The sequence below is a fragment of the Nicotiana tabacum genome, chromosome 11 (assembly GCF_000715075.1).
Source record: "Nicotiana tabacum cultivar K326 chromosome 11, ASM71507v2, whole genome shotgun sequence".
In the NCBI taxonomy this organism is placed as follows: domain Eukaryota; kingdom Viridiplantae; phylum Streptophyta; class Magnoliopsida; order Solanales; family Solanaceae; genus Nicotiana; species Nicotiana tabacum.
This window is the reverse complement of record NC_134090.1, coordinates 42,946,285-42,962,902: the sequence shown is the minus strand read 5'-3', so window position 1 is coordinate 42,962,902 and position 16,618 is coordinate 42,946,285.

The window sequence follows — 16,618 nt, the reverse complement described above, 5'->3', positions numbered from 1 at the left end:
CGAATCCTATTTGCACAAAACTAAACCGTCAGGACTGTATCCTTTTAACTCAACCAAGCTACGCATGCCACTAAAACCCAAGAGCATTGTCGCGAGACACCTGTAAAAACTAATTACCTCATAAGCATCCAAAGAACTAATCATATCCTTACTATGCCGATCCGGCCTACTACCCAGCTATCCCATCTATCCTAGTTCCTTCTGATTTACCTTCAACTTGATACTTCTTCTTGCTATAACACCAAAATTCCTTAACCCAAACTCATCACACGAGACCCAAGCATAAAACCACATCGTCTAAGGCTCATAAGCCGCTGAATACTCTTTTAAATATTCCCAAATGCACCAGATTCAAAAGAAATGCCACAAGTCTTGACACCCTCTAATGCAAACCTTAGTTTCTAGACAAAAATATAACTTGAAAATATCCAATTATTACATGTAAATTCTTGAACATATTAAAACCATTCTCGAGAGTCATCCACTCTACTCAAACTGCAATTAGCCTGATCAAATGAACAAAACAACCTATGCCTCGTCAGTGCTCCGACACTGCAGAATGTAACCTCACCTTAATACAACCAAGCAACTTCATGTTCTATGCATCGTACATCCTTTACCAATAACAACTCAAGTCATTCCATGATCCTCATACACCTATAAAGCATAACATAACCTTTATTGAAATTTCCTTTACTCGAGCCATCCTCGGTCTCAACCTCCTTAAGCCATAACTGATTCACCAGTACGCCTCAAACTGGAACCAACATAGCACATAACCGTGTAATCAACTAATCAATAGCAGACTCCCCCACTTGGCTCTAAGCCATAGATCAAAACACACAATAACTCATAATGCATCTATTACTGCCATAATACCATAGTGAGATTAAACTCAATCCTTCATAAGCTCGTGCAACACAGACCATCTAGTACTTCAAATCTTCTGCAAATCTCGCATTCACCCTCGTAATAGTCAATCCCACTCTCTTAGACAACCCATATTCAAATTGCAACACATATATTTCACTAGTAACAAATATTTTCCAATAAACAACATAAAGGATCACACAAACTTCAAAACACTCCGCAGGAGATAATCCACCTGCTTCGCCCCAACTAACATCTCTTTATACCCTTCCACTATCATAGACATTACGCAGTTACCTGATCTTCCTGAGTCTGAACTCATATCACAATGTGAAATCCACTTCATTCCCCCAACTAGAAAACACGGAAAGATTCTTCACACACCTATAACTCAGGGCTATACCTCAAATCAAGATGAAAATTAAGCACCTAATAGTTCTTCTATCCTCCCGCAGCCCCTTCTCATCGCTTCCAAATCATATGAATACATCTCTCAGTTATAACATACTCATCACATAGCCATCCAGCCGTCACTTCTACTAATAGGGACGCTACCGAATATATAAGTTCAAAAACACGTGCTCACACAATCATCACCTCGGTGCTCAAGCTATAGGCAAAAAAATCCGGCCACGAGTTCTCCAGGCTGACCCAATATCAACACATAGAGAGCACATATCACCCCTCGATTAGGGAATCACAATCCATCGATGCACATCTGATACTAAGCGCTCATCCACGCTTACGAATGCGTGGAAGGAATTCAAAGCGTTACATCTCAAGCTGAATCAAGGACGCACGATAAGAATTCAAGAATGTGAAGTTTTTCCTAAAGGTTTTGTAGCCTCCAGAGGATAAGTACATACGTCTCCGTACCGATCCACGAGACTCTACTAAACCTGCTCATGACTCATGAGACCTATGTAACCTAGGCTCTGATACCAACTTGTCACGACCCCAAACCGGACCCGGTCATGATGTCGCCTCTCGTGATGACAAGGCCAGCCGACACAATTCCCAAATTTATTTTTAACAATTTAATAAGTCAATTTAAGTCATTTATAAGAATAAATCCCCAACGAGTATAAATTTAGCGAAATAGAACAAGTGCGGAAATAGATACAGCCCGACATCGGGGTATCACAAATCATGAGCATCTACTAAGGTCTAAATACAACAGAAAGTCTGAAAATGTACTGAATACAGTCTAATGAAATCAAGAGGGAGAAAAGTAGTGCTGCAAACGTCGGGCAGCCGCCTCGCTAAACTCCGATGACTCTGCCTCTAATCAACCAATACCGGGCTACCGGGTTCAAAAATACCTGATCTGCACACAAAGTGCAGGGAGTAATATGAGTACTCCGACTCAGTGAGTAATAATAATAAATGAAGACTGAGCGATAAGAAATCACGTAAAGGCACGTCAACAGGCTATAAAGAAGCAATAAAAGCCAATAAAAACAATGAAATAGTGGAAATATGTAAAGTCACTTTAGTTCAGTTTAAGCTTCTTAAGAAATGCCTTTTTAACAGTTAAGCAATTAAATGTAAAGCAGCTAGAACATATAAACACATAAGAATCCGCCCCTCAGGTAGAATGTCAACAGAATCCGCCCCTCGGGCAATATCATGGAACAATCAACAGCCCCTCGTGCTATATCTCATATCACAATTGGTACCCGCACTCACTAGGGGTGTGCAGACTCCTAGAGGGGCCCCTTACAGTCCAAGAGCAATATCAAGACATCTCGTGGCATAATCACATAGGCTCTCGGCCTCATATCAACAAGCCACCTCGTGGCGTACAAACTCAGGCCCTCGGCCTCATAATCATAATCAGTGTATCACTGTTGCGGCGTGCAACTCGACCCAAAAGTATCCTCATAACACATGCCCTCGGCCTTACTCTGTCAGAATCTCATAAGCCACTCGGGCAACAGTAAAACATGATGCTCAACCCAAAATATTATTTAAAATATCAAAACGGAGTAAAAACAGAAGTAAACATGTTTGAGTTATAAAAACAGTAGAATATAGCATGTCTGAGTTCAAGTATAAAGTCAAAATAGTGAGGAAAAATTAGGAAAAGTCCCCTAAGGGTTTAAATAGTTGGCACGAGGCTCAAATATAGCATTCGGCCTAAAACATGATGATAGCAAACAGTTTTTGGTCAAATACGCGGTAAAACAATCATTCGGGATGGACTAAGTCACAATCTCCAACAGTGCACGACCCCACGCTCGTCATCTAGCATGTGAGTGACCTCAATATAGCACAACGATGTGCAATCCGAGTTGTCATACCCTCAGGACAACATTTACAATCATTACTCATCTCAATCCGAGCAAAATCCTACTCTGAAATGCCTTCGCCCCTTGAATCGGCCTCCAATCGACCCGAATCTAGCCACAATTAATTCAATTCAGTCAATACTAATTATAGGAATTAATTTCATATGAAAATACTAATTTTCCAACAAAATCCGAAATTTAACTCAAAATCGCTCGTGGGACACACGTATCGAAATTCCTCATCAGCGATTTCCTCATCAGCGATTTCCAAACTCATTCCAGACAGTCTTTAGTATAATTGTCATAACGTTTTGTACACAACTCCAAATGATAAATGATTTGATGTTTTGAAAACTAGACACCAAGGGCTATAATTTCATATGTTGATCATTTCCTGAGTCATATTTTGCGTGATATAAGCTTCCAAAATTAGCCCTGTGCAGCAGATATTTTCAAACTATCCCCGGATAGCCTATAGTGTAAGTACCATAACTTTTGTACACAAATCGAGATGCCAATTAATTTATATTTCTGAATACTAGACACAAAGGGCTATAAATTTCGTGTTTGGATCATCTCCAAATTCCTTATATATTGTGAGATATGGGCCTCCGAAGTCAGACATGTGCAACCGAGATTTCCTTCTTCGCGAACGCGAAGAACAAACTTCCAGAGGCCAAATTCTTCTTCGCGAACGCGAGAGGCTCCACGCGAAAACGAGAGGCTCCACGCGAACGGGAAGAACAACACCAGATATCAGAAAATCAGCATCCAAAGTATCCCAAAATGATCCGAAACATACCCGAAACACACTCGAGTACCCCGGAACCCCAACCAAATATACCAACAAGTCCTAAAACATGGTACGGACTTGGTCGAAATTTCAAATCACATCAAACAACACTAAAATCGTGAATTACACCCCAATTCAAGCTTAATGAAACTAAGAACTTCCAACTTCTATATTCGATACCGAAACCTATCAAATCAAGTCCGATTGACATCAAATTTTGCACACAAGTCATAAATGACATAACAGAGCTAGGAAAATTTTCAGAACTGGATTCCGACCCCGATATCAAAAAGTCAACTTCCCGGTCAAACTTCCAAGCTTAAATTTTTTATTTTTGCCATTTCAAGTCTAATTTAGCTACGGACCTCGAAATAAATATTCGGACACACTCCTAAGCCCGAAATCACCACACGGAGCTATTGGAATCATCAAAAATCCATTTCGAGGTCGTTTACACATTTTTCACCTTCCGGTCAACTTATTCAAATTAAGCTTTCTTCTTGGAGACTAAGTGTCTCAATTCATTTCAAAAACCTCACCGGACCCTAACCAATTACCCCGGCAAGTCACATAACAACTGTAAAGCATGAATTTAGCAGTAAATGGGGGAAACATGATTGTATTATTCAAAACGACCGGCCTGGTCGTTACAGACTATCTAAGTATATCATCAAGAGTTAAAAAAAGTTATAACGAAATTATCTATATTATATTAAAAGCACGAATACCCTCAACGAACTGTCGTTCGTCTTTTTATCCTTAATAATAGATTTCACACTGAATAACTTTGTAATTTAATTATTTTTTTAATATTTAAGATTTTAAAATCAACTAAAATTTTATTTATAAAATCTTTCCTTATAAATATGAAGAAAATCCTAATATTAAGGATTTTAAATTGGAGTAAGATTTTACCTTATATAAATCTTCTTATTTAAATTGTGCAACTATTTCCCTTAAATCGAATCCTTTCACGTTTCCAATGTGTTAAACGTTTATTAGGATTTTATTCTCAAGCTTTTGTCTTCGTTGCAGTTTTGAAGTTATTACTATAGTCTTTCTTAAACTCAACTTTAAATAGAAATAAGTTCATAATAAATAAATGAATATTCTACATACAAAAAATAAGAAGAAATCACATCATAAATCACTTTGGCCATACAGTCCATCCGAAAATAATCCACATTTGAAGCCCTAACCTCGTTTAGTCTAGGTTGTATATATTTTGAAATTTTGTTTTCACCCGGTAGCCCAAATATTATTAACGGTTTTCTCCTTTATTTTTTTCCCTCTCTCTCTCTTCTTCTCACGCTTTTTTCAGAGAAGTACGAAGGCAACCATCCTCCATTGTTGCGTGTCAAGTAATTTTTTCGAGCTTTCACTCTTATTTTCAGGTAATTTTCATTTCATTTTATGCTTTTACCACAGTTTTTGTTTTAAATGTTGTTTTATTTTTAATTTTTTTGCGTTTCTGATTTTGAATATTTTTTTATAATGTTGTTGTTTTTTCTGTTCGATTTTGTGTTCCTTCTATCTTCATTCTAGGCCTAAACTTGGTGTTTCAATTGCATGCTTTATTATTTCGACTTTTAGGTGAGTTTATTTTTTGAGTTTTGTTACAATTTGGGAAGATTGACCTCTGCTTTGTGTTTATGGCCTTTGTTTTTGGTTTGATTTTTGTGTTTTCCTTCACTTGTCTTCACTTTTGTTAAAGCTTTGGTTTTTTTATTATAGAAAATGCATTTAAAAATGTCTGCTTCTAAAAGTCATATGAAGGTTGTTGGAAAAGGTGTTAAGCTCGATTTTGCGAAAACATTGAGGGACTTGCCCTCAAGCCCTAATTCTGATGCGAATGGGCATGTCCAGCCCCCCCGATGATGATGATTTTGAGTCTCCTGCTCCTACAAAAATGTCACAACAAGAGAGCGGTCGAATGACTCGTTCCCAAACGAAGAATACTCCTACTCCAATTAAAACATTGAGGGACTTTCCCTCAACCCCTGATTCTGAAGCGAACGGGTATGTCCAGGCTCCCGATGATGATGATTTTGAGTCTCATGCTCCTACAAAAAAGTCACAACAAGAGATAGTCAAATGACTAATTCACAAACGAAGAATATTCCTACTCCAGTTAACATTGTTAGAACAAGGAGTAAAAAATATGGGAGACATGAAAAATCCAAAGAAAAGCTGAAATTTGATTTGGTTGATGAAGATGATGTAGGCCCCAATGTTAAACCGAAAAAGAAAAAAATCAAGGATGTTAAGCATAAAAAGAGCAAGATCGAGGACGTTTAGCATATAAAGAGCAAGGTCGAGAACGATAGTGAGAGTGGTCTTGATTGCATATCCAAAGAATACAGGATTGCTAGTCGCCGCAAATTGAAGGAGAGAAAAGCTAACCTGACGGTATTCCCTGTGTTGCTATTAATTTTATACATCCTTATATAATTTCATACAAAGTTATACAACTATTTATACATCTTTCTACAAGTACTACTACACTAATTTATACATGTTTATACAATATTTTAGTATAGTTTTTGTTCCTGATTTCTTTCTTGTTATTTTTCCATATGCAAGGTTGGAGACTTCTATATACAATCAGCTGATCATTTCCACAACAGGATTAGTTCCCATACCGAGACTGATATTGTCAGTATTTTGAAGCAATGTTTGACTGCCACACAACTTCAAATGTTCTGTGCTAGCTGTTTTGGCTACTTCTTGGACCTGCCTCAATTTAAAATTCAAAATCAACTTATTCATTGTATATTATTAAGGGAAGTCGTCTCGGGGTAGGAAAGGGAGTTGTGGATTAAAATTAATGGTTGTTTGCTGCATTTTGGCATTGGAGAGTTTGCTGTTATCACTGGTTTGAAGTGTGTAGAAGAAGACGCCACTGTCTATGACAAAGCAGATGTAATAGGTTGCTAAAAGAGTATTTTTCAGGAGATGAAAAAAGGACTATAACGAGGGGGCAACTTCTTGATCGCTTCAAGAAAAAGGACTGGAAGTCGGACGAAGATGCGTTCAAGATGGCCTTGATGATGTTTTTCCATCATTTCATATTCTCAGATGCCAATAATCATGGTATCAACAAAGATAATTTTGATATTATTGAAAGTGGTCAATATCAGACATATGCTTGGGGAGAAAAGTCATTTGAAGATATTTTAAAGACAATAAGGGACAGACAGTGTGACTATTTGACAATGTATAGGCTCGGAGGTTTTCAACTTGCGTTACACATATGGGTTTTTGAGTGTTGCTCTATGGTTGACAAGCATCTAGCTATTCACGTTTGCACAAATGTGCCACACATTCTTAATTGGAAAGTCACTGAAACTCCAATATATGCGGATTTGACTGGCGAGGTGATCATGTCTAGTATCGACAAGGTAAACATTTTGTAGCATAATACTTCTTCATATATGATTTCTATTTTTCTGTAAGTATGTATAATTATGAATGTGGCACAATTTCCTTTTTCTACTATTGTAATCCAGTTTTTCTTATTGTAGTTGAACTATAGGAACATTTACTCTACTCATGAAGAGATGTCAACGCTAAACATCGCCATGCTTTTTGAAGTTAATGCCGATGATGTTGCATTAGGGGAGGTGCCTGCCTTTCACACTGATAATTCTGTCTCTGCATCTCCACCTTTTCCTCAGAATATAGAGCAACAATCTAAACGACCTTATCCTCAGAATATGGAGCAACAATCTAAACGACCTTATCCTTAGAATAAGGAGCAACAGCCTAACCCGAGTTATGATCCTTCGGCGCACATTGATCTATTGAATGCTGAAGTTGAGAAGTTGAGGATTGCTATTGGAAAGGTACTGCAGCTTTAGCTTTTCTGCAGTTTATCGGTACTTTTTTATATATATAATTTTTTGGTTATAAACATGGTTGTTGATTTACTTTTATTGTTTTTGTTGTTTTTTGTTGTAGTTGACCGATATAGTTACGACACTCAAAAGTTATGTAGTTTCTTCCTTTTAAAAAGTGTTAAGTTTTCTGAATATGAAGGAAACCAAGCAAACGAGGGAGGAGGTTCCTGATTTTAAGGTAATGTTTTACTGATAAAACCAAATCACTCAACAGTTATGCCTTCTTTGAATCATCACTCAACAATTATGCCTTCTCTTTCTATTATTTTTTATTAGATTCGTCAGTGCGTGTCTGATGACAATACATCTGGTCTCAGTGAATATGATGGCTATTAATATGATGTTGTTCCTGACTTTGTCGAGCGAGTGAATCAAGATAACACGCTAGCTGACCAAACAAATTTAGGTTTTAAATCAAACGAGGGAGTTACTGATGGTGTTGATCATGGTATTCGTTCTACATTTTATCTTTTTTTGTCTGATTTTTCTTTTCCTCATTTTGAAAGTTTTTATTATTGGTTTTCTCTATCTGAGAGGCAGCAGGTAATGTCAAGGGTGATACATTTTGGGATGACATTGGCGATGAAGATTTAGCTGCGCTAGAGATGTCCCAAATTGTCTTCACAGACCACCCATCAAAGACATAGAAGAGGATTATATTTCTCCTAAGCAGTCGGTTCAACAGAAAATACCAGGAAAATATGCCAAATCTCCGTATTTGCCAGTTTTTAATTTGGGGGCATCAGGATTAGCGCACAAGCTCATTTTTGATATCAAGCATCCTTTCACGATCGAAATTGATGAATTTGATTCCTTGTCGCCATTGGCCAAAGAGTTTTGCGCGTTTGTTAACAATGGGATGGATACAAGGCTAAGGTATCTTAACTTTCTTTAAGCTTTCATGTTCTGATTTTATACTTGTCAATGAAGGTAGTTCTGATTAGTTTTTATTTTTTGTGATTTGAAGTGCCAAAAATATTTATACCGATGAAGTAAATAAGCTTGCGGAAGCTTTTACTTTTGACTCGTATCATGTGACCACGAAGGATTGGTTCCACTCTCTTGTGTATTATGGTCGACCTTTGATTGACATGGTATTTAATAACTTTCTATCCTAATGCCTTTTTTTATTTGTTGCGTATCTTTATTTTTTGATACCCCCATAGTGTATACATAACTTTGTATAATCAAATGCAATATTTTTGTATAATCACGGTATAAGATTGTATAAATATGTATATGTCATGACCCCGGTTCGCCCTTCGTGAACCATCGTGACGGAACCTAGTCTCTACAACTAGGTAAGTCTAAATTGCGGAAGAAAACCAAAATTTGCGGAAAGTAAAAAAACTTTAAAAAGTAATAAAGTAATAACAGTGTTTAAATGTGCCACTCGGCATACACCATATTCAACTCTCAATACCAAAACATAAATCCAAGACCCAGAAACCCACAAATCACAAGCTAAGATCAATACTACATAACTCTAACTCCGGAATGTCTAATAAGAACAGAAAAATACAGAAGGGCTAAATACTAAAAGTAGGAATAGAAAGGGACTTCTCGGTCTGCGAACGCGACAGATGTACCTCGAAGTCTCTAGAGCAGTCGCCTCCTCAAGGATGATAGGCCTGAGTAGCGGTACCTGGATCTGCACATGAAAAACAAGCGCAGAAGGGGCATGAGTACACCACATCGGTACTTAGTAAGTGCCAAGCCTAACCTCGGTTGGGTAGTGACGAGGAAGGTCAGGGCCCTACTGAGGTTAAATAAATAATAAGATGAGAGGATAAGATAAACAATACAATTGAGAACCTACAGTAAGAATCTACACAGGATAATAAGGAGTACAATAGCTGAAACAGAAATAAAGGCAAACACCAGGATGTACCACTCATAACAAGGATGATAGCTGGGGATCTCTTAATATCCCGAGGATCTCTTAGTATCCTCAATGTATGCTAGGGATCTCTTGGTATCCTCAATATATAATAGGGATCTCTTGGTATCCCGATGATCTCTTGGTTTCCTCAATATATGCTAGGGATCTCTTGGTATCCCGAGGATCTCTTGGTATCCTCAATATACGTGCCAAGGATCCCTTGGTATCCCGCACTTCAATTCAGATCATAAATATGTACAGGGAAATCTCTCGGGATGCCGTCCCATAGTCCCAAAGTAAAAACACACAGCAACAACACAAGAATACCCAATTAAGCTAAATTTTGTACCAAGTAAATAGTTAATTCTAGCCTAACATGCTTCACGTAATGCAATTAAGGCAGTTTAAGCAAATAGACAATTAAGTCAACTAAACATGCTTCTCTAAACTAGCAACAGACTAAATTCACAAGTAGAATAAAACAGGAAAAAGAATTCAATTTAAATACTTAAGGAAAAACCGGATTTTCAACAATTAGCTCAAGTACTCACTTGTCACCTCACGTATGAGGCATTTCAATTATCAAATATATCATATCCTAATGGGAAGGGTCCCCCACATAAGGTTAGATAAGCCACTTACCTCGGACCAGCTCAAAATCAATCTAAAACCACGCTCTTGCCATGAGTACTCGACTCCAAATGGCCCAAATCTATTCAATTCAATTGCATAATGTAAATAACACTTCAAGTAACTGATTCTACAATTAAATCCTAAGCTAATATGCGAAATTATGTAAAATGACCAAAACGCCCCTCGGGCCCACATCTCGGAATCGGGTAAAATTTATATTTTTAGAATCCCCATGCTCTCACAAGTTTATGCATACCGAAATTATCCAAATCTAAGGTCAAATCCCCAATAAAAAGTCGAATTCTAGGTCTAGAACTTTCTTCCAACTTTCCCCAATTTTCATCTCCAATCCGAGATTAAATGATGAAACTAACTATAGATTGATGGAATATAACTAGAAAGGGTTAAAGAATTGTTACCCAATGATCTCCTCCTCAATTTCCTCTCCAAATCGCCCTCTCTCGAGCTCCAAATCGAATTTCCAACTTTTTAAACTAAACCCTCGAAATTTCATATTTCTGCCCAGCTATTTCTGCATCCGCGGTCAAGGGACCGCATCTGCGGTCCCGCTTTTGCGGACAAAAGGTCGCATCTGCAAATTCTCACTTAAGGAGGACTTTCCGCACCTACGATTACATTATTGCAGATGCAATGCCGCTTCTGCGATTACCTGACCACATCTTCGGACTCTGGCCCCTTCCTCACTTTTGCTTCTACGACTGGTGAGCCGTATCTGCGGCGCTGCACCTGCAGAACCCAAACCGCAGGTGCGGTTATGACAGAACTAGCAGCTGAAACTGCAACTTTAATTTCAAAATCTCTCCGTCAACCATCCGAAATCATCCCGAGGCCTCCGGGACCTCAACCAAAAGCACCAACAAGTCACAAACCACTATCCAAACTTGTACCAATCCTTAGAATACCTAAAACAATATCGTAACCTCAAAGTAACCATGGATTCAAGCCTAAGAACTCCAAAATTCTCAAAATACACTTTCGATCAAAAAGTCTATCAAACCTCATCCGAATTACCTGAAATTTTGCACACACGTCACATTCAACACTACGGAGCTACTCCAACTTTCATAATTCCATTCCGACCCTCGGATCAAAATCTCACTATCGGGCTGAAAACTTCAAATATTCAACTTTCGGCATTTCAAGCCTAAATTAGTTATGGACCTCCAAAATATCTGAACATGCTCCTAACCCCAAAATCACCCAACGGAGCTAACGGAACCATCAGATTTACATTCTGCGGCCGTCTTCGTACTGTTCCAACTACGAACAACTTTCCAACACTTAGGCTCTCATTTAGGGACTAAGTGTCCCAAAACTCTTTGAAACTCAAAACCTAACATCCCGGCAAATCAAAATAGCAGGAATAAACTCGAGGAAAGTAGTTAATAGGGGATCAGGGCGTAAATTCTTAAGACGACCGATCGGGTAGTCACATCCTCCTACACTTAAACATTAGTTCATCCTCGAACAAGCATAAAGACATACCTGAAGTAGTGAAAAGATGAGGGTAACGACTGCACATATCCTGCTCGTTCTCCTAGGTTACCTCTTCGACCGGCTGGCCCAGCCACTGAACTTTCACAGATGCAATGTTCTTTGACCTCATCTTTCTAACCTTCCTGTCCAATATTGCCACTGGCTCCTCAACATAAGATAGATCCTTGTCCAACTGGATTGAACTGAAATCCAACACGTGCGATGGATCACCGTGATGAACTCCGTCCAGGCTGGGAGTTAAGGCAAGCTCATAAGCAACCTCCCCAACACGCCTCAATATCTCAAAAGGGCCAACAAATCTTGGAATCAACTTTACTTTCTTCCCGAATATCATAACGCCCTTCATAGGCGAAACCCAAAGCAGAACCCGCTCTCCAACCATATAGGAAACATCACGAACCTTCCGGCCCGCGTAACTCTTCTGTCTGGACTGGGCTGTACGGAGTCTATCCTGAATCACCTTGACCTTGTCCAAAGCATCCTGAACTAGGTCTGTGCCCAACAATCTAGCCTCACCCAGCTCAAACCAAAACAGCATGGATCTACTCCGTTTACTGTCGCGCCCCCTTTTTCTCGCGAAATCGGGTTTATGAAATTTGGTATGGGACAACTCGTTCCTTTTGGGAACTGGGTTTTGCATTTTTGAAGAGTCGCCATCTAATGATTTAAGGTGAATTAGGACACCAATGGGGTTCAATTCTAAGTCATTTGAATAACCAGAGATAGGGTAAGGTCTTAAAGTTATCCCAAGAGGAAGGTGTTAGGCACCCGTCAGAATCCACTTGTGTGGTTCCCGACTAGACAATTATTGTGAATTTAGAAAATATACAAGTACGAGCTCAAATATTAGGGGATTTAAACACATAAAAAAAGAACAATTAAAAGAAGAGTTAAAAAAAAGAGTTTGCAAATAAAAGGAAAGGGGTCCTAGGTTTATATTTAATATGGATCACGTCAATGCAATACCCGGTAATCACTCCTTAAAAGAGGGGTTACACGTGGCATTAGCACACCGGTCATCATATCCATATCTGCCCTTCCCACCCCGTTAAGGTATTAAAGCGCAGATTGGTCTCGATTACCATTGCATGCTATTACCCGTTCCATTCCTATCAGTCCCGGAGGCACTTAGGACTACTAGTCCTAAGGGGTGGGATATTAGGCTGATTGGTTTCAAAGGATAAAAATCTAAGGCGACATATAAAAACACATACTGCATGTTGGGAAAGCATATAAACAGATAAAGGATCAAATATACCTCCTTGCACAAAAACACATAACTAACATGACTTGTACATACTTTTTAGGTCTGATTAAAATACTAAAGACTAGGGGAGTTTGATTAATGAAGTAGATTTATTTATTACATAACTCAGATAAGAAGTCCGAATCAGGCCTGTGTGCTGGTTGTAACAATTAACAAAGGCGGACTTAATTTTACAATCATTACTCTAAGGATTGCTTAAGTATTTAGACGGGGTCCTATAGGCATGATATCTACTTAATTTAGAAGGTGGTGAAAAACTGATAACTTAAAGCAAATTGTTTGAAATCCTATAGGCATGCTTGCTAAACCTCGTTAAATTAAGGGAATCAAATTATTAAAAAAAGATTCAGAATAGACGAATTTTAAATTAGACTAGTTTCAGTTTCTGCAGATGATAGTATCCACTATCGCTGATTTTTACTTCTATGAACATGGTATCTAGGATTTCTGATTTTAGACCCCTTGTAGACATAATTGCTGATTTTAAACCTTTGCGTACATAGTATCTGAATAATGTAAAACCCCTATAAGAATAATATCTAATAGACAAAGGAAAGAGGCGGATTTTCACTTGGGAATTCCTATAAGCATGATTTCTATTCATTATGTTCATTTTAACAGGCGACTGGGTTATAGCCAATTGGGCCCTAAAAAAACATGATATCTAAATGGTGACAAACATGCATAATTTTAGATAATTCCTATACGCAGGTTATCTAGATGTGAAGTTGAACAAGTAGGTCCTATAGACATGGTTTCTAAATGTAATGTGAAAATGCAGAATTAAAAGCAGTCCTATAGGCATGTTTTCTACATGTGAATTGAACATGTAGATAAAGTAGTCCTATAGGCATGTTTTCTACCCTTGTGCATGCATAATTATCCAACCCTTTTAACTAGCCAACCCCAAATATTCATTACAAATTATTACAAACCAGGAATACTGAATCATATCAGAAAAGTACAAATAAAAGTTACAACCAGAAGAAGCCTGATTCTTGACTTCCTCTCTGAGTTATGGAGTAAACCACCTCAAAATGCCATTGATCCAATACCTTTCTCAGACTTGAGTGTGTCAGAGTTCCCTAAGTGCCTTAATAGGACCCCGGGTAGTGCTCATACCCAAGTTTCATAACAAGAATAGGGAGAAGTGTAGTGGGGAAATGCCAGCCCTCATGTGTCCAAGTTCAGAGGGAGCTCATGGGTCCTAAGGCAAGGCTCACATGAGGGGGGCAGAACTTAAGTCTAAGAGGAGAGTGAAAGTGCAGAAACAGAGCTTTTAAGAACTAAGGAAGTAAAGAAGAGGGAAAGAGGTGTTGGGAAACAACCATTAACACTTCAAACAAGTTGATAATTTTACATCAAATGGGGCAGGGGTTTGGAAATCCATTGCAAGGAGCTTATACACTTAGGCATGGGTTAACTTCGGGCATGTACTGCAATAGGAAGTGCTGACATGCCTGTAAATCAACCAGAACACACAACATATAAGAGAAACATGAAGGTTATGATCCTAAAACGATCAAGTTTGGGTCATGCACATCAATTTCCAATGCTGTCATGCTCCAAACCAACCACAAGTATTAAAAACATTGGGGGTAGGGATTTAGAATTCACAGGTCATGATACATTGATTCAGAACAGGAGAAAGGAAATTACAGCATGCTAAACAATGGTACTGGGCTAAATACAAACAGTAGGTAGACAAGAATGCAAGAAACAGTAAATAAGCATATTGTTGTTGGTGCAGAAAACTTAATTAGAACATACCAGTAAGAAATACAAATGTAGAAAATAAGCAAGTTTCCCCACAACCTAGCCTTGGTTTTTAGCGGGCTAGGTAAGGCAACAATATAGTAGTAATAGAGAAAAGAGAGATTTGGTGGAGTGTGTGTTTGAACTCAAGTGTTTATGCCTTGTGTTCGTGTTTTTTGAAAGAAAAGAAGTACATGGTATTTATAGCTTTTTGAAAACGAGTAAGAGAGAGTAATAAGCTACAAACATGGAAACAATCATGATTCAGAATCAATTCAAGTGATTGCCTTTAATTAAGGGATCACTTTGCTTAACGGGTAGTGATAGGTTCAAAAATAAGGAAAGAAATCAATTTATAAGCAGGATGACAATTGCCATAAAAGAAGTAGTAAAACATTAAGTAGGCCATCGAGTCTAGGTACAAAGATACACTAATTTTGGAAAGAATTCAGCAACGCAAAACAGGAAAAAAAATCAATTAACCCTAACAGGCGAGTGAAATCAGAATTTCACAAAGGAAAAGTTCGAAATCAGTCACAAGTTGAAGGTCAAACAAAGAAGGAAACTTAACATATAAATAGGGTGCATAAACACTATACATGCAAGGCCAACCCTGTTAAAGAAGGAAATAACATACAATAATAGCACAAAATTCAGTGGATAGCAACATTCGAAACATGATAGCCCAGTAGGTCAAGTAGTGAAGAAAACTTAGAATATCAAAGCATGTGAATATCTCACAGTAGCAGGTGATGAAAACCCCTCTTGAAAATTAGGGTTTCAAGCATAATCGATTTTTAGAGATGATAGAAAACCAGAGTCAGAAGAATCACACAAAGAAATAAGAAATTTTGAGATAAAGAACTTCAAAATCGAGTTATGCACTTAAACGAGCAGCCTCAGACCCAAAACCATAGGATTTTCAACAGTAGAATAGTTTTTAAAAGATGATAAACAAACAAATCAGACAGAAACTCAGGCAAACAAACATTCGTCTAATAAACAGTCATAAGAAATTAGGGCTTTTAACATGCAAACTCAAGTAGAAGAAAGATATAGGGAAACACAGCAGAACATGTCAAAAATCAGAGAAAAGTTTTGAAATAAACTAACAAGAACCCTAATCGGAAAAGATAAGGGGTTTTGAAGGCAAAGTTTTAAAAGAAACTTCGAGAAAAATGCTTAGCAGTTCAGAGCAAACATAGATCTGAAACAGATCTAAAAGAAATTGATAGAACCTTAGAGGTTAGGGTTTCAGAAGAACCCCAAGTGATGAGAAAGGCTTTGAAAACCATCGATCAAAGCAGGAGAGTCAAGAGTCTGACTCGAATAGCCATGACTGACCGGAGGATAGTCATGAACTAAAATCGAACAGGGTCTGGACCAAGGTCTTTTAAGATCTAGCCTTGAGACCATAAGAATTGAACACGTAGAAGCCATAGGGGGTTGATACATGTCTCCGATGACCTTGGAAGCCATAGATTTGGGAGGTATTAGGGTTGGGTTAGGTGGCGGCGGCTAGGGTTTGTGAGGGATTGCAGAGAGAGTTAAGAGGAAAAGGGATTCAAGGGTGGCGTTTGGTGTGAAATGAGGTGGGGTAAGGGGTCGTTTGAAGTTAAAAATGGAAAGGGCCGATATTGGCCGTTGATCTAAATGATCAGCGGCCAGGATTGAAAGGATTAGGTAGCTGATCCGGGTTGTGTTATTTAG